This window comes from Rhipicephalus sanguineus, unplaced genomic scaffold (genome assembly GCF_013339695.2).
Source record: "Rhipicephalus sanguineus isolate Rsan-2018 unplaced genomic scaffold, BIME_Rsan_1.4 Seq1047, whole genome shotgun sequence".
Lineage (NCBI taxonomy): Eukaryota > Metazoa > Arthropoda > Arachnida > Ixodida > Ixodidae > Rhipicephalus > Rhipicephalus sanguineus.
In genome coordinates, this window is record NW_023614230.1 from 1 (window position 1) to 23,494 (window position 23,494).

At 43.4% G+C, this 23,494-nt stretch overlaps 1 long non-coding RNA gene across 1 annotated transcript; it reads right to left on the reverse strand.

Annotated features, from left to right (window-relative positions):
- Positions 1-6,017: 6,017 nt before the first annotated feature.
- Positions 6,018-12,387, reverse strand: LOC119375970 (uncharacterized). The gene is made up of 3 exons (XR_005180472.2): positions 12,357-12,387; positions 8,156-8,276; positions 6,018-6,093 (listed from the first exon to the last, which is right to left on the reverse strand). It is a non-coding gene; the product is annotated as an uncharacterized LOC119375970 (long non-coding RNA).
- Between the last annotated feature and the right edge of the window lie 11,107 nt (positions 12,388-23,494).

The window sequence follows — 23,494 nt, forward strand, 5'->3', positions numbered from 1 at the left end:
GTGCTTCATCAACAAAAATGGGGACAACATGCTGATTACGGCCGTCGATGGCGTCGGGTGCGGCAAAGGAAGGGTAAGCATGCCGGAGTGCTCATGTATGGTGAGGCAATGAAACACTGTTTAATTTTATTATTCTAATAAACCTTCTGGATGTCCAGCTAGGTTTGAAAGCTAGCTGCCGTCATCACTGTGTCGAAGACGTCGGTGATGATACTGTGCTGTCTAGAAAATTCTGAAGCACGAAAGATTACTTGAAGCCAATCATTAAAGACCTACAATATAAACACTATACGTGTAGTTCATAGAAATATGCACATATTTTAGTAGTGTGTTTAAATGAAAACGCTCCACACTGATTTATGACTACTTATGCATTGAAATAAAGAAACATCCCGTGCAACAGTACCCTGGCACCTGCACACAACTTATTTAACTTCGAATGTTTGTAGTACATCTTGGTTTCATGGCGCAAGAATTTTCACTGCACGCGAAGCATCATCAAAACATGTGTAGCGGCAGCGGTTTTCAGCCTGTACATCATTTTCTGTATCAGAGGCAGAGTTTACGTGGGCGCAAGTGCATCCATTATTTCAGTTCTCAGGACTAGTCTTAGACGTCGCAAGTGAAGACGAACTGTCCGTTAACATTTGAGGGTTTCCTCACAAAAATGTTGAATGTAATCTACATATCTTTTTGGGCACTCCCGAACAGACGGCCATTCAAAGCGTATGTATAGACCAGGCACCACTGCACCTTGGCTGGGCCGCAACTCTTTGGTGGCCCTGTTACTGTAATTCGCGGATACTCTTTGCGGTGTACATGACCATGAGAGGTCGCCCATTTTTTAAAACTGTATTCCTGTTAAGTGCCGCTACACAATGCAAGTAAAAGAAACCCAATAGGAACAGAGTAATCTCGAGGAAATAAGTCTGCCTACGGTTTTGTAATTCTTCAAAATACGCCATTGTTCAAGACGTGCAAGAGTGCTCGCCGTGAAATTTCGTTTTGGTAAAAACTGCTTAGAATAGCGCTGTAGAACAAAGCGCAATAAAAAGAAAAATATTACACTCCAAAAAGCCAGTTAATGTCCTGCTTAGTATCGTCCTAGAAGCACTTAATATTACTGTAATAACTAGCTCAATTTGCACAGCGAAGCTGTTTACGCTAGCCGTAATTAGTGTGTGCGGCCTATCGGAAAGCTATCATCGTCCTGCACGGTTATGCGCAGCAGAATTTGGGCGATCCCACTACACGCCGCTAAGGCGTGCCTTGCAATAACTCTCTGAACGAGTACAGATAGAGAGAGATGGATTGAAACAAACAGATAGGCGGAAAACGAGATATACAGAAAGAGAAAGAGGAAAATTCCTCTCCCAAAAGAAATTCTTTAGGAGACGGGATTCAAACCCGCGTACCCCTAATCCGAAGGTGAGCGTCCTAACCACTCGGCTATCGAGGCGCACTAGGAGAGAAATAGCATAGCCTTTTAAAATATAGTGTAGCAAGGAGGGTAGCAAAAAAAAAGCGAGCGTGAGGAGGAGAGACGTGATGCCGAGGAGGAAGGTGAGGAAAAGGAAATCCCACAACTCACCACTGGTGGTTTATGAGAGAGAGAAATCAATAGAAAGATAGAGAGAAAATAGCGAGAGATAATAGAAATAAAGACATAAAAAAGACTTTGCGCGACTAGTGCATAGGTGGTGCAATGAACTCAAGGCAGGTTTTCGGTTGGCTTACTGAGTTTTCGGAACGTTGTAATTCACCAGAAACTGGTTGCATGGAAATATCAGGCTAATGCAAGCATCTACACTATGACTATCACGGTTCATGCCATGTCACTTTGGTATTGTACTGAAAAATTCGTGTCCTTCCGTGTATCTTTTGCTTTTAAAATATCCTATTAACATTAATGTAATCTACTGCTGTTTTACAGATGTGCGTTCTCGGTAATTGTACATCCAAGAGGGAATTTAGGAAGTCTATGGAATAAAAAGAAACATGTCAAATAATCAAGAAACTATCAAATTCCGCGTTACTGAACATGTAATCTATTCTACAGGACTTGATCAATGTCCACAATATTCTGTGAATAATAAAACACATTAAACCTTCTACTTGGAGCAGACGTCTGGCTTGTGGAAGTGTCTAAAATAAGCAGAGCTACTGTCAACAATAAACTCTGTAGCGCACCGCTCTTGGTTAGTTAAAGGGACTGTCTACCGCTCAAAAAAAGTTTCTGATTGTGGCGAAAATGAGAAGAACGTTCCCCACAGCGGCGGCAACAAGCATGATTTTGCACCATAAAAAAGGAATTATATTCTTAATTTGATGTTGAAAATTGTCAAAGAATGACCACTAGCGTCACCAAACAGCGATGCGGTCAATCTACTTGTAGCACAAGGAATCCTCGCAAGTTGACACATTTTGCTTAAAAAGAAACATGTATAACTTGAAATTGTATTTTACGCACTTGAGACAGCTTTCGGTTTCGTCAGACAGCAATTCCTTGCTTTTTTTTTCTCACGCATCTAAAAGGCGCCCGGTGGCGCTGCTTGCCGCGCCGTCTTCGATATCGTCTGATTCAACTCATGCGCTATACCATGCGGCCCTTCACGCTGGTCGTATACTGTGCCGCTGTTTTGCTGTTAGGATGTATCACATGTGCTGCTCTGTGAAGGCGCGAATTTATCATCTCTTTTTGATAAATTAACTTGGCTTGGAATGCGGCAGCAGTGCTAAAATAAACGCATAGACTGGATTACAGGAAAACAAGTGTTCTGTAATGGTATAATAAAGCTTCATTTAACCGCTAGCGCGCTGAGGACGACTGTTACATTCATTACGTAAGTGTTCAGCGAAAATAAAGTAATCCTACAGAAATCACATGTGCATTCGATTTCGGTTTTTACCGGCACTACAATTGTCATCGCGCCCACCAACCAGCGTTGTGGGCATGTTTCACCCCAATGGAAGACCGAACGCAGATCGAAAAATTATTTAAAAAATTTCTACTCACCTTCCAGAGAAACCACTGCAAGTTTGGACACTTCAGACGGTACGCTTTCTATTGTGGTACAAAACAGAAAAGTGATGAAGAACGGTAGACAGTTCCTTTAATACATATGAAAAGTTACATTAGTTGAAATAATAATAACATCTGGGGTTTGACGTCCCAAAACCACGACATGATTATGAGAGACGCCGTAGTGAAGGGCTCCGGAAATTTTGACTACCTGGGGCTCTTTACGTGCACCGAAATCTAAGTACACGGGCCTCAAACGTCTTCGCCACCATCGAAAATGCAGCCGCCGTGGCCGGGATTCTATCTCGCGAACTTCGGGTCAGTAGTCGGGCGCCATAACCACTAGAGCACATGGCGGGGCACAGGGCTGGGCAAAGATACTTTGAAATTGTATCGCGATACGATACAAGATACTCAGGCAAAAAGTATTTGAGATACAGATACAAGATACTTCCGCAATAATTGTATCCGATACGATACTTGTCAATTGTATCTTAAGATACTTCGATACATTCGCAAATTTGTTATTATAGATCCAAATAATGTAGCAGCAAGCGCCAATGCACAAAAATGTCTGCTTGAAATTTATTAACTCTGGCCAACCTTTTTTCATTCGAATGAAATGCCTGTTAGTATCTGAAATGTTTTAGTACATTAGCTCAGTTCTGAAATAACTTACTGGGGTTTGTTGAAGCTGCTTAACAGGACACCTCTTTATAAACTTCGCTGATCGCGGTTCTTGCTTGTTTTTTTTTGTGTAATTGATGGGAGTCGTTGCTCACGTTGCCGACCAGCTAGCGGGTTGCCATCTAATTACACGAACTTCAATGAGAAGCCTTGTCACGATGGTGCAAATACCGGCGTCCACATTTACCTTGTCCGTAAGCCACCGCTACGCGATACTGGATCTCCGGACAGGTGTACAGCAGCAACAAAGCTGGTAGCGACATTTTTTATGATGCATAGTGTATACGTAGAGGACATAAAACAGAAATGGCTGTTAATATTCTACGTATATTCTAGTGTAAAGCGTTCATTATCAATATACTCACTAACTTACAATTTTTGAACAATTTTTCTTCTGCGAAAGAACATGTGCAATCAGGAAACGTGTCAGGCGTAGTGTATTGTCACGTGGTATAGTGTCGAATATGAAGGCGGCAGTGAAATTGTAGAAACGAAACTCTTTACTGAGCTAACTTGCGCCAAGAAAACAAAGTAACTGAAAGTACAAGCAAAGCACGCTGCACGCTGATAGCGGCGATCACATTCGTCGGTCGTCGGTAATCTGATCAGCGGCGGAATGCGTCGTCTTTCACATAGAGTTTCCTACAATACTTACTAGAGGGAATTCTGGCGCTAGTGTCTATGGGAGCTGCAATGCATCGCGCTTCAGCCAGCATGGGAATCATGGGTAGTACACGGATTTGTGTAAACTTCGTTCTTTCGGCTCCGTTTGGCTCCGCGTCGCCTGCATCCGCTTTGTCGCAAAACGAAGTTCAGCAAAAATCAGCAGTTTCACTTCACCACTTTAACTTCTTTAGGCTCACCGATTCAAATCTGGTCACGAAGTTCACAACGATCCATTCTTTTATCCGAAAGAAAACCAAAACATAGCAATAAACAAAGCCACAAGTGCGTTCGAAGCCCACAAGCACGAAGACTACACTGTTAAAAATTCTGCCCCTTGTTTACGTAAAAAGCTGAAGGTAAAAAGTTGCCGATCACTTTTCCGATTCCCAAATAGGGCGATTTCCGCAAACGGAGTCTCCCTAGAAATGTTGTACGTATTGTCTCCTAGACACATTGTACGTAATGTCTTTTTAGGAATGTTGTACGTATTGTCATTGTCTCCTAGAAACATTGTACGTAATGTCCTCTTAGGAATGTCGTACGTTATGTCTCGAAGAAACGTACGTTGTACGTGATGTCACCTTAGGATTGTCATACGTAATGTGTCCTGGAAATATACGTAATGTCTGAAAACGTTGCATGCAATGACTTGGAAATTTCGCACTACTGAGGAATATGAAATGTGCCAAATAGCGCACTTTGTTGCTTTACAGTCACCAAAGTGCACAACTTGACACCACACTGTACTTAAAAAGTTGTAATAATGGGTGCCGCGTGGTGAAGAAAGTTTCGGTGCTTTACATGCATTTACCGCAATGGTTATCAACTGATGCAAGTGGCAGCTGCTACTTTGCTGCGAAGAAGTTGTTAGAGAGAGGAAAAATGCATTATGCAGTGATGGAGACGAAAATTTCCACTGGATGTTGAACACAACAGTCACAAAGAGATGCATGTACATATTGCCCCTGTTGAAACAAATGCCAGGCTACAAGAGTGCTACTTCAGTGAAAATTGAAGTGTTCTGGCACCACATACAAATTAATCGTACATAGTTTGGCTGTTTGAAGTCTAGGGTCTGACAACAGCTCGCCTGGTCGGGATGAAACTTTGGTGAAAACATTGTTGGACGCCAATCACAAAAAGTCTGGCAATCCCAAGAACAGATATTGCTGTTCAACTTGAACAAGTAATTTGGCAGGGCAAATATAATGGCACTTGTAGCCTAATATATGTTACAACAGGGGCAACATGTGCATGCATGTCTTTCTCATGACTGCTGCATATAACATTCTGTGGAAATTTTTTGTCATTATTACTGCTTAACCTGTGTATCCTCTCGCTAACAACTTCTTCGCAGCAAAGTAGAAGCTGCCACTGGCATCAGTCAATAATCACTGCGGTAGCTGCATGTAAAGCACCATAATTTTCTTCACCACAGAACACCCAATATTACAACTTTTTAAGTACAGTGTGGGGTCAACTTCTGTGCATTGGTGACTGGAAAGCAACAAAATGCACTATTTGGCACATATATTTCTCAGCAAATGCAGAATTCAGTGTTTCCCACAAAGTGTGGGACAGCACATTGCTGTGGCAGGAAGCATGCATACATACTACTTCTTGCCAAGTAAACAGTGAACATCCAGCTGCTCTGAACGCATAAAGATGGGGTTTATTCTGCCAAACTGTACGAGTACACTGTTCGCATTCCGGCTCATCTGAAAAGAGAAGAAAAAAAAATATATGAGGACACTTGAACCAAAAAAGAAGGCAATCTGTGCCGAAACTGAATTTTGCATCTACCTTGCAAAAACAAATGAGCCACACAGCAGCAGGTTTTTAATTTTGATGCATCCACAGCCTGCCCAAACTCATAAAAAAAGAAAAGGGCATGTGTACCCTAAGCCCCTGCATGATTGAATAAATGTAGTGTTCACAGTAATAAATCCAAATAACCTCTGTGCAGACGACATTAAAGACATGAGGGGCGACGTTAAGTTCAGTGAAATGCTAGATTACCATGTTGAGATAAGACGTGTAACTGTTCAAGCAAAGGGTGCTCTTGAAAGCAAGAAAACAAAGCAAAAGTGAAAATCAGATTTTGCACACTAGCTGTCGGACACGTGCAATGGCCGTGAACAGATTCGAACTGAGGCCGACTGAGAAGGAGTGTCGGTTTTTGTCAAAAATGCCAAATTAAAAGAGCTAAAGAGGAGATAAAAACACGTTTTGTGACATTTAGCCTTTCTGCGTAAAACGAGGCACATGCAACATGAAATAAGCAAATCAAAATGTACGCAATGAGCTACTCCAAAGGTGCGCTTGTGAAACAAAGTGTCAGTTACCGCTCCCACATCACGCCAAGTAGTTTCAGGTGGACAGTGTTGCGAATTGTCCTTGGCTGTGGTGTTTTCACAAGTTAACTCAAAATGTAAAATGAGTGAGTGTCATAGGCAGCATCAACAGCCCAAGGCATTCGCTCAAACGCAGGCACATCGATGCTGCCCAACTTTCTCTCACAGCTTAATGTGTTACACAATATTAAACACTTTCCATTTGGAGTTCATAAGTAACGCACGTCCCTACTCGTCGGGATCCAGAAACTCAACACCTGACAATGGAATCGAGGTCGCAGATGCTCCTGTTTATCATAATGGGGACGTAGCTTCGCTCTCTACTTGCTTATTCCTTGCATTGTTGCAGTATGCAGCAAAGCTAGCTAAACAACCTCTCAGGAGCATTTTGTGGCACTGACGTTGACATTCTGTCCTGCTTCTAAGCAACAGTTTGTCTCATTCAGAGTAACTTGATCAAACCGAGCACTCGATCGAAACGACCGCTAACAAAATAAACTACACCTCCAGCTTGTTCTCGCTCTCGGCTTTTTTCTGTTCCTGGCGACCCCGAGCTCGGATGCTTAGTAATGCAGCAAACGTGGCAAAGCACCTAGCACCGAGAATGAGGCAGCCTCTTACACTGCGGAAAGTATGCTGTTGCAGCAATGAGAGAAATTAATGAAGAGTGATTTGGTCAACTTAAGCAATTTTCTTTGCTAATACTGTCTGCCCTCTTGTATATTGTCTGGTTACATAGCCACAGCAAATAGCACCATGTATGTGCTTTCCTGCTGATGTCAATATGACAACCTGCAGTCTGCTGACATACACAGAGTCATTCATGAAAGAGGGTATGCGAGAGTGTGGCCGACGCACAGTGACAGCTGACTAGAATGCACAGTTTGCTGCATGAGAAAGCACATCTGCTCAAGCTGTCGGCTACTGGGGGTCAAAATAAGCAGGCATGGCCAGGAGGCGAATGCATGCCAGACCACCGCCTACAGCTGGTAGAACAGTCTCTAGCTAACATAGGGCTCTTATGTTCCTTTTCACAAAGCAAAGCATCCCCTCATATTATGAACAATAGACGGGGTGGCACTGGTGCCCCTTGTTTATACAAAGAGATACGAGGAAGCATGCAAGCGAAAAAAGAATTAGGAATAAGGAATGTAAATTTGACAACACAATTCTGCAAATATTGTTAGTATATCTGAAAATTGCTTTCACTTATCATAAAGGTTGTCTTGTTCTGTGTGAAAACAAGTGCTTCAACATTCCTTCAATAAAATGTTTATGATGGATCTCCTCAGACTGACCATTTCAGGCTTGTTAACCCATATATTCAGCACACCCTTATTGAATATCAGGCCCTACACACGCAACCAAAATATAGCAGGGATTACAAGCTCATCAGCAAGTAACACCAGCAAAAAAGTTAACTTACATCTTCAGTGATTCAGTGCAATCGCTGTATCAGTTTCATTATCTTGCTGTCTGCAGCTGTCCTTGACTTGCGTCCATTTCCACATTTGCTGCCTCGCATCGGGTTGATATTGAACATCTCCCTGGAAGGCACAAAAATATGTCGTCTGGATATTCTGTTTGTTCCATAATACAATTATGAAGTCATTATCACATTTGTTCCTGCTTTCGAAACATCACAAGGATGTTTTATTTATAAGGAACTTTTTAATCCTCTTAAGCTGTGATTAATACACAGCCAATTGCCATGTGGCTTCAATGTTTTTTGGTTGACCCACCAGAATTCTTGAATAAAGTAAAAGTAAGCAATATGAATATTACGTCAAGGAATTCACCACGCAATTTTAAAATACAACAGTTGACTTGTGTGTACCTTTAACCTAGCTCTCATGTCTGTAGATTTTCCAACATTTACCCTTTGCAGTTGTCGTCACTGCCATCAGCATGCACAGTGTGGTAACATATAAACATGAAAATTGAAAGATAGCACAAAGTTTATTTCACATCAGGATTAGTAAATGCACTCACGAGAGATATTTTTCTCTTTCTTAGTAATCTTGCAATTTTAATACTATTCAATGAATTGCCCTTGATATCACAGTACTGAACACTGTTCATTTCCAGGCATTGAATCTATCCATCTCATGCCTTTGTCTTACATGAACATAATATTTCTATGTCCCTTGTCTTGCTCTAAACAATTACATGTTACTTAATGTGCAACATAATCCGTTCATTCATGCCTGTGCAGAGACATATACGATGTTCACAAATGTACAAACATCTAACTGCCATGTGGGCATAAGTCAGAATGCACTTTACATTCTGTGGTACCTTTGAAGTACTTCTGAAACCAAATGACTCATTAAAATGTGACTGAAAAACAAAAAGGAAAGCACAGAACAAATGTCCAAGTAAAACAAGAAATGTAGTGTCATGCTAACCCTAGCTATGATACAAAATGAAGGCCTGAATGCTGTCATTACACAGTAACACTCAGGCTTCTAGGAATAATGTTTTTGCAGTATGCTAATGAAGACAATGGTGCTTAATGAATGCAAACCCTGGTTTCCCTGACATCTTAAAAAAGCACACAAAATCATTTGTCAAATCTGAAGCACTACTTGTGTGAGGCCCTTCAAAATAAAATTGACACCTCAGAGCAGAGAAAACTGAAGATGATCTCTTTTGCATTCACCCTTGACACTTCTACGTCTTGCATATGCAGAAAAGATCACACAGTGCATAGAGGCCCTTGGCAATAAGATCTGATGATACGGAGTATTTATGTTTCACTGAATCTTATCACTAATGTTAGCTTTTCAATTAATGTGGTTCATAATTACAACTAAAGTGAGGCTTTACTTGGCCACCTACAAAGCAAAGGACTCTCCAGAAAATTAACCTTTAACCCTTTGACACGCTATGTACACAATTGTGTGCACCACTTATTTTTGCCATTGGTAACGACTAGGACTAATAGAGAGCAAGATACCTTAGAAGTAGCAGCGCGAAAAGCAAGACAACGCACACAGGGAGGAATGACAAGAAGCGCTGATCAAGATACGTTGAACAAGATACGTTGAGCTTTGGATCAAATGAACCTGCTGCATAATATATTTGTGTTCATTTAACATCATTTTGCAGTGTACTGTTGTATATTATCAGTTTGCTGAAGGCACTACACTGTTCAACGAGTCGTTCGAAGTGCTCCTTCCTGCGAGCCATGCCAAAAGTATAATTTTTCTTCACTCCAAATGAACATACACAAAACAAATTTGCACTATATTTTTGGCGTAAGATTTCATTCTATTAATGTAAGAACGTAGCATGAATGACTTTACAATAAACAGATATTTATTACAATTGAATTATAATTACTATAACACACATAAATTAATGCATTATGACATTATTTTTGTTGCAATAGAATATTGAGTGCCTTGAAATGATGTATCAATTTGACGCATTTACAGACAGTTTTTCATTGGTGGCGTCTGAAAGGTTTAGAGAACATGGAAATATTTCACCCTGTTTCTGTACAACACAACAATACGAATAGAACCAATGCAGTGATAAAGTTGGCTAATGAACAAAAGTTATTTGCAGTCAAAATGTTATGAACAGCACATATTTAAGACTTGGCAACTACTGAAGCTTGCAATTATGCACTACCAAGAACAAAAATCCACAGAAGTTCACATGCCCTTTTGCTTTAAACACTGTGCTTCACAGAAGGAGGGAGCTTGCATTATGTATAGTTCAGTAGAAAAGTTTTTGAAGTGCTTTATAAAGAATAGAACTGCACGCTGAAAAGAAGTTAGTTGGACGGCTTGATGGGAAAAAACATTTTAACTTGTTTCATTTGTTCTGAGCATCCTACTTCACCAAGGAAGGTGTGAAAAATATGATAAAAAAGTAAGCGAAAACGGCATCTCAATGACAGACAGTGACACAAGAAATCAGATTCTATTGAGACATTTTTTGCCCATCTTTGAGTGCCTGTTCCTCATGAAAGTGAGGTCGGCTGCAGCCATTAGCGAGACATAGCTTCAGGTATGCTTTTTCCCATTTCTCTTTACGAATGCAGCTATTGATATCATATATCCTTAGAAAAAATTGAAATGCACTATCAGCAACGTTGCTGTGTTCACGAGCTCATCAGAAGAGAAGCTGGTGTCATTCAAAGATGACAAGAGAGTGACAGGAATGGTTCAAGTGAACAATATCACAAGCACTTGCTATTACATACTCTTTCCTGTCTTGGTGTTCCTCACATATAGTGTCATAAGTTTCTCAGTTGGATGAGTAAAATAGCGCACACTTAGACAGGGACAGAGTAAGCAACATGACACAAGCGCTAACAACAATTGTTTATTTGAAATAGCAGAGGAAGTCTTATGTAAAGAAACAGGTGAAGTGAGTGCACGTGCCACGCAGGCATGACTGCAAGCCATCTGAAATCGGTACAAAGGAATACAAGTTCCTTTTCGGGCAAACTAATATAAGGCGTTCTAACACATCGTGTGCCTAACCACTGAGTCATTTCGGCTTCAATCATCTCACAGACTAACTTTTTACTTTTGACAATCACATGAACTTTACCGAATTCCTGCTGACATCCACATGTCGCACTGCATAGCTAGAAGACCGTCTTTGTGCTTTTCTTGATTGCCACGGTGCTCTCTGAAATTATCATTAAGGTAGAATATCTCACTTGAAAAGGATCACTACACTGCAGCAGATTTAGTTTTTCTAGCAAGGAGCTAGAAATAGATTTTTGCTATGCTGCTTTCTCAGATATATTAACACGCAGAGGGCATTCACTTTTGTGTTTTTGCGCTGAAGAACAGGTCGCTTACTGGAAGCTGGTTATCCGAGAATGAACAGGTAGCAGTGGTCGAAATTATACTTCACGAATTATCTGCCCGCACCATCGAGTGCATTGTTGTGTAGCGCTTTACATGCATGATATTGTGCATAATCTCAAGAAGATTGCTGGTCGCGTTGATGTATCTGTTGTGTTTAGTGCCCCTCAAAAACCTTTCAGCCTTTGCAATAGTAGTGTTCCTAGGAAGGAGCTACTAGCGACATGCTCAAAGAAACATAGATGTACGTTTGTTAGATGCATTGATCATGCTGCGTATCGGATCCCACTGCATTACGGAAAGTTCTACATTAGCCAGTCCGCTAGATGCCTCAACGATCGTTTGAGGAGAACACCGTTTCAATGTACAAAAGCACAAAACGGTCACCTAGCTATGCAACTGTAGCACGTGTGAATGTCAGCCTGAATTTGATGGAGTTGACGTGATTGTGAACAGTAAAGAAAATGCAGTCCGTGAGATAATAGAAGCCAAAATGATTGAGAAGATGGGCACACGGTGTGTTAGCATGCCTTTTGTTAGCTTGCCCGTAAAGGAGCTACCGATCCTTTGTGCCGATTTCAGATCGTTTGCAGTCATGCCTGTGTGACTTGCACACTCACCTAACACATTTCTGTACACAAGTCTTTCTCTGCTATTTCAAATATTCATCTGTTGATAGCGCTTGTGTCATGCTGCTTACTCTAAGTGTGCGCTATTTTACTCGCATTAAGTACCAACAAGCCCAAGCTACTCTTCTCGAACTGCCCATTTGTAGAGAAGGAAACCAATGCCTACCACTTAATATGGGCTTGTCCAGACCAGAGGAAGGATGCTCCCATTTTTCACAGCAAGCTGTCCCCTGCTTCAGTTCCTTGAACAGTCAGTCGTCTATGCTGGGTACATGCATTACAGATGCCACAAAACATTCCATAACCTGCACACAATAGAGGCCTTACAGCACACAAGTAGTACATATAAAACATGATGGCTTAACACAAGTATCTGTTGATACACCAAAACTGTCCATGAATGATGAGCTTAGGATGCATTAAGAGCAAATATTAGTGGAGTAATGGATTTTTGCAGACAATTTTAATTATGCGTTACCTGTCAAGCTTTCCCACACTGGCGTACTAAAATAGTATGAAGAATACAGTTTGCCGAATAAGCAACTTGCACAGAAAACTCCATCAGCACTCTCATCACAATATTAAATAGATCAGTGTATGCTCTATGTACACAATGTATGGTAACGAGCCACCCTTATTGTACGACATCATGAATGTGAAGATTTCAAGATAGCTGAAGACTTAGTAGAAGTGTAAGAACACCAGAGGTTACAGCAAAGGTTGAGCACTGTGTTGGCTTTTTTGTCTCCTCTGCTGCTCTTGTATGGTTTTAAATCTTGGGCATGTTTTGCCAACAAGCGCAGTTTTGAACTCTTCAAAAAAAAAAAACTCGTTGCACTAAAGTCAATTCATATGCAGGGCTCGTGCTGTGCCCTACAAATGTCTGTTCAATTCAATGAGCCCTTAATTCACTATGTTTCTTTTGTCCTTTCATAGCTATAGGGTCTCGTCCCGGTAGACTTGATGGCTTCAGGTAGCATGCAAGGGTTCATTGGCCAGCTGCCAGCTCGTAAAGAGTTCTACAAGACGCCAGGATGGCCAAAAGTAGCACTAGCATGTACTGTTGGCATTACACACTGAGGTGCTCAATGGGATGGATGGGACAATGACCACTGTTGCAGCTCCATTGGAGCATCAGACGCACTATCCAAAGGTTACAGATTCGGTCCCTGGCAGGAGCAAGTGTCTCTTTTGTTGACTTTAATTCCTTTCAATTTATGTAAAAATTACCACACTACAGTTAAAAACTAAAATAATCTCCCCTATGCCTTCCTTGGCTTCATTGTCTGTTTGCATGAGTAGGTTGTGTCTAACAAGAAAAAGTAGCCCTTGATCCAGTCCCCTTGTTTCGTCTGTTCAATTTCGTAGTGCTTGGCACGCCACAAAATCAGTATAACCACACTGTCCAGAATTCTGTGATCAGAAAACATGTAAACATATCAGAAATGACATTCTTCAATTTATAACTGCATAAACTAAAGCAGCACTGTCATCCCTTTCCCTGATTGATACATCTTGGTTGTGAATATTGCAAATAAGACCCCACTTCTGGCTTCATGCTTCTTTAGCAAAGTACAAAAGAAAGCGAAAACTACGGTACCACAAAATCAAGTAATGTTCTTGATACACCATCACATCCCAAGCCACTTGTGATAAGTAGTTTTTGCAATGGTGCTTGCTACTCCACTATTAAAAGAATTGGTATTAGAGAGAACATGTTTGGTTCATCAAACAAATATATGTAATGACAGGACTAATAATTGACACGTTTCTTCCCAGGCAAACACAGCAACAAGCAGAACATACGCTACCTTAATAAGCTTAGTTGAACTGACACACACGTCTGTCAATTATAATTTATATAGACATGCTGTACTACTTCCAATTAAGCTTGCAGTTATATGCACACTTACTGTTACTACCAGCACATAATATGATTCAGTCAAATGCATTGACTTCTTGTAAGTTTTCTGCAGAACTAAATCAATGTTCTCAAACATATGGCCCGTATATCTCTAGCCAGCGGCCCAGCCTGCATATGGCTGTCCTTGTCCGATATTTCCTTTAATTTATTTAATAAATACGCTCGTGAGCAGCTCGGGCGAGACTGATCTAAGCATTTTTTCATAAGGCACCCCATGTGGTTACCATACACTTAAACATAACGGTGAAATAAAAACTCGATACTTCCCTATCGGCGTATCGATTTAGGTCCTTCTATAGACTATTTTACTGATGGTTTTTGGTGCCCACGTATTGGGCTGTTAACTTCGCTGTTTTGTATCTTGAACTGAACAAACAGCGCTACAGTACAACGCGTGCGCATGAAAACGGTTAGGGTTGGTGCATTCGACGTTAAGTGACCTTGTTAATTCACGTCGCTATACAAAAAAAAAAAACTGATTTAACAGCATTTGTGGCCGCGCCAATGTGTCTTATGTAAAACCGTCTATGTATCAGTGTCGATATGTTTCTCAAAACCTGACATCAAATCTCCTTTAGAAATGACAAATATAGTTCAACACGCTATCAGAAAGTAGATGAAGAGGACGAGAACGAGGCTTGCTCGCGAGCGGCTCGGTGAACTGTTTTTCGCTCCGAGCTGTACATCTGCATTCATTTTCTATTCTGTAAATAAACGCGTTCAATCGTCACAATTGTGGTGCAGGTGCAGGGTATACTTTTGTGAAAAGCCGTACGTCCAGCGACCTCACCTCCGTCGGCCACGCCGGCTTTCCAGGTGGTAGAGACGAAAGGCGAGGCCAGTGAGATGATGACCGGGGCCGACGCGTGGTAGGCAGATCAAGCTGCGCACGGGCGGGTCACTCCGATGTTCGGCCGGTAGGCGTGCCGCTCGGAAATTGGGTTCGTGGGCCATTCTGTAAATAAACGCGTTCCATCGTCAACAATATGGTATATGGGAAAGGCCGTCTTTGAAATGGCAACGTTAGTTGACAATTTTTTTCATGCCCCTCCCCCTCCCCATCTTTTCCCCTCTCAGTTTTTCACTGTCCCCGCCCTTGCGGGAGACTAAAAAATTTCGCGACTGCGGCCCCACAGCTGAAGCGAGTTCGAGACCCCTGAAATAAATGCTGCGCGCCCCAACCTGTATTAATAGTAGTATGTTTTATATTGTTTACTATTTTCAGTGTATATTACCAATAGTCTTACTTGCAAGTTTGTTCATATAATTGTCTCAAAACCCCCTATGTAATGCCCAAGTGGGCCTTTAGGGTATACGAATAAAAAAATAAAAACCTTGCGCAGCCAGGTTGATATCCTCACCATAGAAGAATTATGCTATTTGTCATGGATTAATCGAGCGCAGCACAGTAGATGGCGACGCAACCAGCGATACATACGCTTCTGAGCAGCTTGACAAGCATTTTGTGTCTATCTGCGGCCCCGTCTACTGCATTGTAGTTGATTTGCACGTTAGTTCATTATTACCTTTGCATTTTATTCACAGAAAATGTACGAGGCGACCAGTGCGTTTAAAAGCAGGCGAATTTTTATGGCGGCAGGCGATTGAACAATCGGTTCAAGCGATGACCTCGCGATATTAATTGGGGTTTTACGTGCCAAAACCACGATATGATTATGAGACACGCCGTAGCGGAGGGGCTCCGGAAATTTTGGGAATCTGGTTTTCTTTAACGCGCACTGACATCGCACAGCACCAGGCTTAAATGACACAAATAGAGCAACTACTAGAAGTGTATAACAAGACATCACAGAAAAGCAGATACTACCTGTAGCAGAATCCATACTTGCCTATCAGACAACTTTTCTCGTACATCATCACCGCTGTGCGAACACGCCACCCGGGCTGCCTTACCTGCATAAATGTCGTCGCACAATAGGATCACATAATTACGCAATTTGGCGAGTTGAACTCACCTAGGCATCCGCTGAGGCGCACGCTTGTGCTTTACAGTCGCCGTCGTTGTCAGACAAGGCACTGGGCGGTGGACTGTCTTAGTAGATGCACTCAATTGAACCACGCAATAACCGTGCGTAATCAAGAAACGTGGAAAGCACGCCGATCACGCAGCGCTGAGCGCGCAGACAAAGCGACGAGCCCGTTGAGGCTACGACGACACACCACAGAACACCAACACAAAATCTTGACACAACTTTGGCCGCCCATTCCATCCCACTCGCGATACACTTCCAGTCGACGACTGACAACGATGATTGGCACACATAATATCAATAAACACCGCAAATATACAAGCGCGGAACGAACTTATTACGGCACCACTATAGGCACCACCTTCGATTCCCCACGCCGGTACATTTTTTTTTATCGCGCTGAACGCGGTCCCGCACGCGTGGTTTTGGTTTGAAGGGATTGGTTCTCGCGCGGCGGGTGATTTGAATTTAGTTGTGTTATATCTCTAATTATCAACTGACAGCAATGATGACCCCGCGTGATATCAACAAACATTATAAGTATACAAGCACAGAGCAATTTTGTTGAAGCAGAATTTTTTTTGTCGGAAATTGTTTTTTTGTGTGTGTGTGGTCTCGCACGCACGTCTTTGGCTTGACGAGATTGGCTCGAGCGAGGCGGGTGATTTGAACTGAGTTACGGAGCGCACACTCCTTGCGTTTTCTGTTCTCACTCTTCCCCCTTCTTTATCCTACTCTTTCGGTACCTTGTTGAGGCGCTGCGCAGTGCTCCCGACCGGGCTGCAGAAATTAGGCGCCTTTTCCTCTTGAAACCACTACCACCACCACCTTGTTGACCTTGTCCGCCCGCCCTGTGCGACGCTTCAGGACGCGCTGCATCTCGCAGGCTGTGACGATCGTCGTCGCTCTGCCCTCGCTACGTTACTCTGCTTCCTTCATGACGCGAGCCTAGTCCAGCGGCTTTGAAACGCACCAAGAACACACTCATACATGCACACGAACGGTCCCGTTATCGGAAGGATCATAAATAGCGATGGAAAAGAACAAAAAGCACACCAGTACAGGCTCATCGCGAAGCGTCATTCGCTAACCCCACTTTTTTAAATGCGAAGCATTTCTTGCGATTTTGAGCGTATCTATCTATCTATCTATCTATCTATCTATCTATCTATCTATCTATCTATCTATCTATCTATCTATCTATCTATCTATCTATCTATCTATCTATCTATCTATCTATCTATGTAGCCGCCTACGACTTTGTGCTCTCCTGGCCGTTTCGTTAATCGGATGTATACCAAAATTGGTGTGGCATAACATGACCTTATTACGAACACAAATGACAGGTCATAACATGAATATCATGACATGCATGTCATGAACAGCATGATTTACATTCCACGGCCTTGGGGCTCTTGCGGCCGTACCGTTAGTTTCATATATACCAAAATTGGTATCGCGTGACAAGAGTCCATGACAAACATAATGACAGGTCCTAACATGCAACTCATGACCCGCATGTCATGTGCAGCATGATTCACGTGACATGGTCTCGGGGCGCTCGCGGCCGTTAAATGAATGGATATATACGAAAACTGGTATGAGGAGACATTTCTGTGTGACAAACATAACTGACACGTGGTAACATGAAAATCATGACATGCATGCCATGTACGACATGGTTTACATGCTACGCTCATGGCGCACTCGCGGCCGTTTCGCTAAATTGATATACACCAAACTTAGTGTTGTGCTATGCGACTGTATAAGGGACATAAATAACAGGTGGTAACATGAAAACCATGACATACATGTCATGTATGTCATGATTTACATGCCATGCTCATGGCTCACTCGTGGCCGTTTCGCTATACTGATAAACACCGAAATTTGTATTGCGCAACACGACTGTATGACGAACGTAAATGAGAGAAGCCAATATGAAAATCATGACATGCAAGTCATGTACGACATGATTTACATGCCACGCTCATGGAGCGCTCGCGGTTGTTTCGCTAGATTCATATACACCAAAATTGGCATTGCGCGATGTGACTGTCTGAAGAACATGAATAATAGTTGGTACCATGAAAATCATGACATGTATGTCATGATATACATGCCATGCTCATGATGCATTCGCGGCCACTTCGCTAGCTTGATATACACCAAAATTGGTACTGCGTGACGCGACTGTATGATGAACGTAAATGAGAGGTGGTAACATGAAAATCATGACATGCAAGTCATGTACGACATGATTTACATACCACGCTCATGGTGCCCTCGCGGCCGTTTCGCTAGACTGATATACACCAAAATTGGTATTGCGCGACGCGCCTGTATGACGAACATGAATGACAGGTGGTAACATGAAAACCATGATATGTCATGATTTATATGTCACGCTCATGGTGCATTCGCGGCCGTTTCGCTAGCTTGTCATACACCAAAATTAGTATTGCCTGATGTGACTGCTGTTGTTGATGATGATGATGTGACTGCATGACGAACATAAGTGACAGGTGGTAACATGAAAACCTCACTCAACTTCACTTCGTTTTCTCATCCACACATGGCTATGCTATATAGACATGGCTGTGCTATACATGGCCTCGCCTAAACGTGACGCCAAGTGACATGAGACGACGACAGCATACGATGACGACAGCCCTGGCCTCTAAAGCGCTCTGCACTTTAAAAATTACATCTCCCGCTAAAGGGGACCATGAGGCGATGCGAAGCCGGAGCACTTGCACGATCGCGTTCCGCTGGCGTTCGTTGGGCATGCTACCGACCTCGCGTCGTGGAAACCGAAGAGGAACGCTACGCGCGTCGTGTCTTCCCTCTAGCCTGGCCGTTAATAGACCTCTCCCTGTTTGCAAACAGTGTGACGTCACTGGCAGTGTCCCGCCCCCAAGTCCCGCCTTCGGAGCAGGTGCTGGTTGGCAAGAAAGTTCCGCCGGCGGGATCTCTCTGCATAGCAGCGCTGCGTGTGTCTGCTTTACTTCGATAGAAGTTTTTGCAAGTTGCTATTTTCTGAACTCACAGCTGTTAGAAGGAAGAGTTACTGCCTGTCATGAACGATTCTGTTAGGTTAACATATGATTTGCTTGTCGTGGATGACAGCCATAAAAAAATCTTATGCTCCTCGAAAGCGAACGTTGTACATTTTCACGACGACTGGTGTTTGGAGAAATATTAGCATGGCATGGATGTGAACCTACTCAATTTCCGTCGCAAAATCTGCACTGCAGTTTTAAACGATGTACAACATTGGCGGCTACTGTGCGCGAGGTCACGGATTAGATTCTCGCTCACGGCGCAAAATTCTGATCAGAGATGAATGAAAGAAAAAGAAACGAAGGAAACACTCATTAGCCTGCGTTCGGTTAACTAATCCCCGTGAAAATTGAAGCGAAGCTTCCCCCTACGGCGTCCCTCATAATCCACTGAGCAGTTTTGAGATGTTAAACGCAATAATTTAGTCATAAATAATCTCTTGCGCGGTTACTTCGCTGTATCTGATGCCTACAACGTGTTTCTATACTTACTCCCCTCCTTTAGACTTGGTGCACAAACTCGGAATGTCACTTCATAAATATCGAGCCGTAAACATAAGCTAAGTAGAATGTGACAAACAAGAATCTCCACTGCTTCCATTAAGACGTACATCTCCAATAAAAGGCAATACGCGTATGGTTCTGGATATTCGCCGTGGTAAACCGTACGTGCATGTTCGGCAATGCTAAAACACGCTGGTAGCCCATAAACACGCTGGTAGCGCTGGTAGCCGAAACACGCTGGCAGCCCGGACATTATGCACTTTTTTGTTTTTTTTATGTGCGCGCAGCACAAACACTGAGATGTACGCACTCGCAGACCATCGCGTCAAATAAAATGTCCAATCCTGATGTTCCGTCGACCACCGGTCACTGCAAATTGCCCTGTTAGATACAACGCGTGCCAATGTTTTCGCAAACAAAATGCATTGTTATTCACACAGCACACACCACACACAATATTGTCAGTTTCAACGTCCGCAAATGTGAACCGATGTCGTCGCTGCCTTTAAACGCACACTCGCGCCAAAGTAAACGAGGCACATTTTCGAAGACGATATTGCTGTTCCTCGCACAGACCACCACGTGGGTTCACTTCTCCAAGTTAAACAGCCAGCAGCGTGGCAAATTTTTCGTCACGCAGTCCACGACACATTTATATGTTCTGTGACACATACTACAAATAATCTTGGAACCGAAAGATTAAGAAAAAGGTTCAAAAGAAAAAAAAACGTGCGCCAAACACCGTGCGACTGTACCACGCTGAGCCGGCAGCAGAAGTGTTTTGCCAACCACCCGCTGTTGCACGTGCGCCGAGTGGTCACGTGACCTGACGTCATGGGGCGTGACTGACGTAGGCCGGTAGAGGTCTATTCTCTCAGGGCGAGTGGGGAACGCGGTCGTCAGGCGCGCGAGGGGGGGAGCGTAGGAGAGGGGGAGAGGGGGAAGAGACGCGCATGCGCTCATCGCGGCGTTGCGCAGGAGAGGGGCACACCATCTCCCAATAAAGGGGGCCATGAGGCGATGCGAAGCAGCGTTTCGGCATCTCGATCCCGCGTTTCAGAGGGAGGTGGACAGAGGGAGGAGAGAGGGGGAAAGGGAGAGTGGGGAGGAGGTCGGTGGAGAGGATTTACGCATGCGCAGTAAGGGTGGTCACGCCGCACGCAGTTTGAGCTCCGCCATAAGATGCTTCGCAACTAAAAATGCCATTAACGAAGAGAAACCATGCACAGGGTGAATATATATATATATATATATATATATATATATATATATATATATATATATATATATATATATATATATATATATATATATATATATATATATATATACAAGACGGCCATACAATACAATTGTATTGTATTGTACGGCCATACAGCGCTCTACAAGCTACAGCCCATTTTTCCTCGTGTATGGCCGTGCACCGTGTTTTGTTCCGGACACCACCTTCGTCTCCGCGCCCTCTGTCCCATCAGCGTCCCTTCCAGAAGAGTTCGCTGCCCGCGTCGCCCGCTGCCGTGAAATTGCCCGCGCCAACACCTCTGCCATTCAGGCCAAGAGGAAAGTTCACTGTGATGAGACACGTAGAGTTGTGTCTTTCCACCCAGGCGACGAAGTACTCCTCTGGACACCTGTTCGCACACCGGGGCTCTGTGAAAAATTCGTTCACAGATACCTGGGCCCTTACACCGTGCTTGAACGAACGTCTGCGGTGAAATACCGCGTCGCTCCTGTTAGTTCGGCTTCGGACCGCCGTCGTCGCGGTACCGAGATCACCCATGTGTCTCGCCTGAAGCCCTATATCCGGCGTTCTTACCCTTACTAAAGGGACGTCTTGCTGACCGCTTTCGTGAAGGGGGAAAATAGTGTGAGCGCTGACTGTGTCGGTCATCATCTTCACTTGTGCATACACATCATCGTGATCATCATCATTGTGTTGGATCGCCGGTGTTCGGTTTTTGGTTCGCGCGCCTTTGCTGTAAATACAACAATCGTTCCGTCGTACCTGACGTCGTCTCACAATATATATATATATATATATATATATATATATATATATATATATATATATATATATATATATATATATATATATATTTATAACACGTTCCCCGTGCTTTCCGCCAAAGCACCTTGCCTAAAAAAGTAGCCTGGTAACGACGAGGGTTCTTTGGTTGGAAAATATCTTGAAAGGAAGCCACAACATTAATTAGAACTTAATTAGAACATTAATTACAAATGGAAGCCAACTTTTACGACTTTTTAGTGGCACATTAACAAGGAGACTCTTTGCGTATTTGAAAAAACAGACACATGTCTGTTGGCATTTAGGTAGGTTTATGCCGTGTTTGCATAAGAGGTTAGCCATCCTTAAATATTACGAACACTTTGTTCGTAGATTCTAAGGAAATTTCTTTCAGTGCACATACTCTGGGAATGGGCCGGCGACAACGCTCGTGAAACCGCTGGCGTTCGCGATGTGCCTATGACGGCCGACAATAACAGATAACTGGAAGCCTTGAGCTCACTCTTTACCGCCGCCGCCCCAGCTGCGGGAGCCGCGCGCGACCTTGACCGTCGGCGCCGCCGCCGCTGGGAGGCGGCCCTCAAAAGCTCTGAGCTGAACGAACAGCTCTGGGCCGTCGGGCAGGCCGAGGATGCCGCCCGAGTCCAGGGACTCGGAGCCGCCACCTGAGACCACTAAGACCATACTGCTGGCCCATTCTGTACAATAAAATATATTTCTTCTTGCCGTGGTCCAACATGGTTGAATTAGGTTTCTCGAGCGATAGCTGATTTCGCTTCCTTCACGAAAGGACGCGACCACTGGCTTACAGATATACTTTAACTTTATTTCATGTTTTCGGCTTAGGTAATAATATAAAAATAATTGTCGGGGTTTTACGTTCCAAAACCACGATATGATTACCAGGGACACCGCAGTGGAGGGCTCCGGAAATTTTGACCACCAGGTTTTCTTTAACGTGCACCTAAACATAAGTACACCGGTCTCTAGTATTTCACCTCCATCGAAATGTAGCCGCCGCGGCCGCGATTCGATCCCGCGACCTTCGGGTCTGCAGTCCAGCATGATAAGCACTGGACCACCGCGGCGGGTGGGTTTATGTAAGGTCGACAAGAAGTCTACACGCTTCTACTACACGCTGTGACAAGGGCGCCAGCAAGACAACACTCAGGTGCCATCGGTACTAGGCGTGAAGGCGCAATGAACTTGAATGCAGCCAGCGCCTCTGTCGGTGGCGGCACGAAAGGCTCACCTTGAGCATCTGTTCGTTGTCGCGAACTCGCTGCGCTAGATGTTTCGCTGAAGCTCTTTCGCTGTAGATGACCTTGGCTGCGCTTGAAAGTCAGATTCGCGGAAGGAGGCGCTTTCTCGGTTTGTAGCTGGAGGAGCAGAGCCATCACTCTAAAGCCTCATGCGTCGATCAAAAATATGTAAGAGACCAAGATTTTTACCGATATTTCTTTCAAAAGTAGTGATCTTGACTACACAATTGCCCCATCTTAACCCGTTAAGTGCTTAAGACGAGCTGAGCTCGTCATGAGAAATTGCCACTTTTTTGCTTATCACAAGTTGTACTCGTCATGGCTCTTCAGGAGTGTTTCAAGAGGCTTTTGACGAGTCCAGCTCGTCAAATAGTGTTTTCCTATTTAAAACATAGATGGCAGCACGGGTTCTGTCATTGGCGCTTTTATTGAATGAGAGTCTCTAAAGCAATTGTGTAGTACAACAATGCACACGCTGCTGGGAAGATAAGGAACGGCGGAGCATGTTCTGACTGAATGTGGAGATATCCACCCA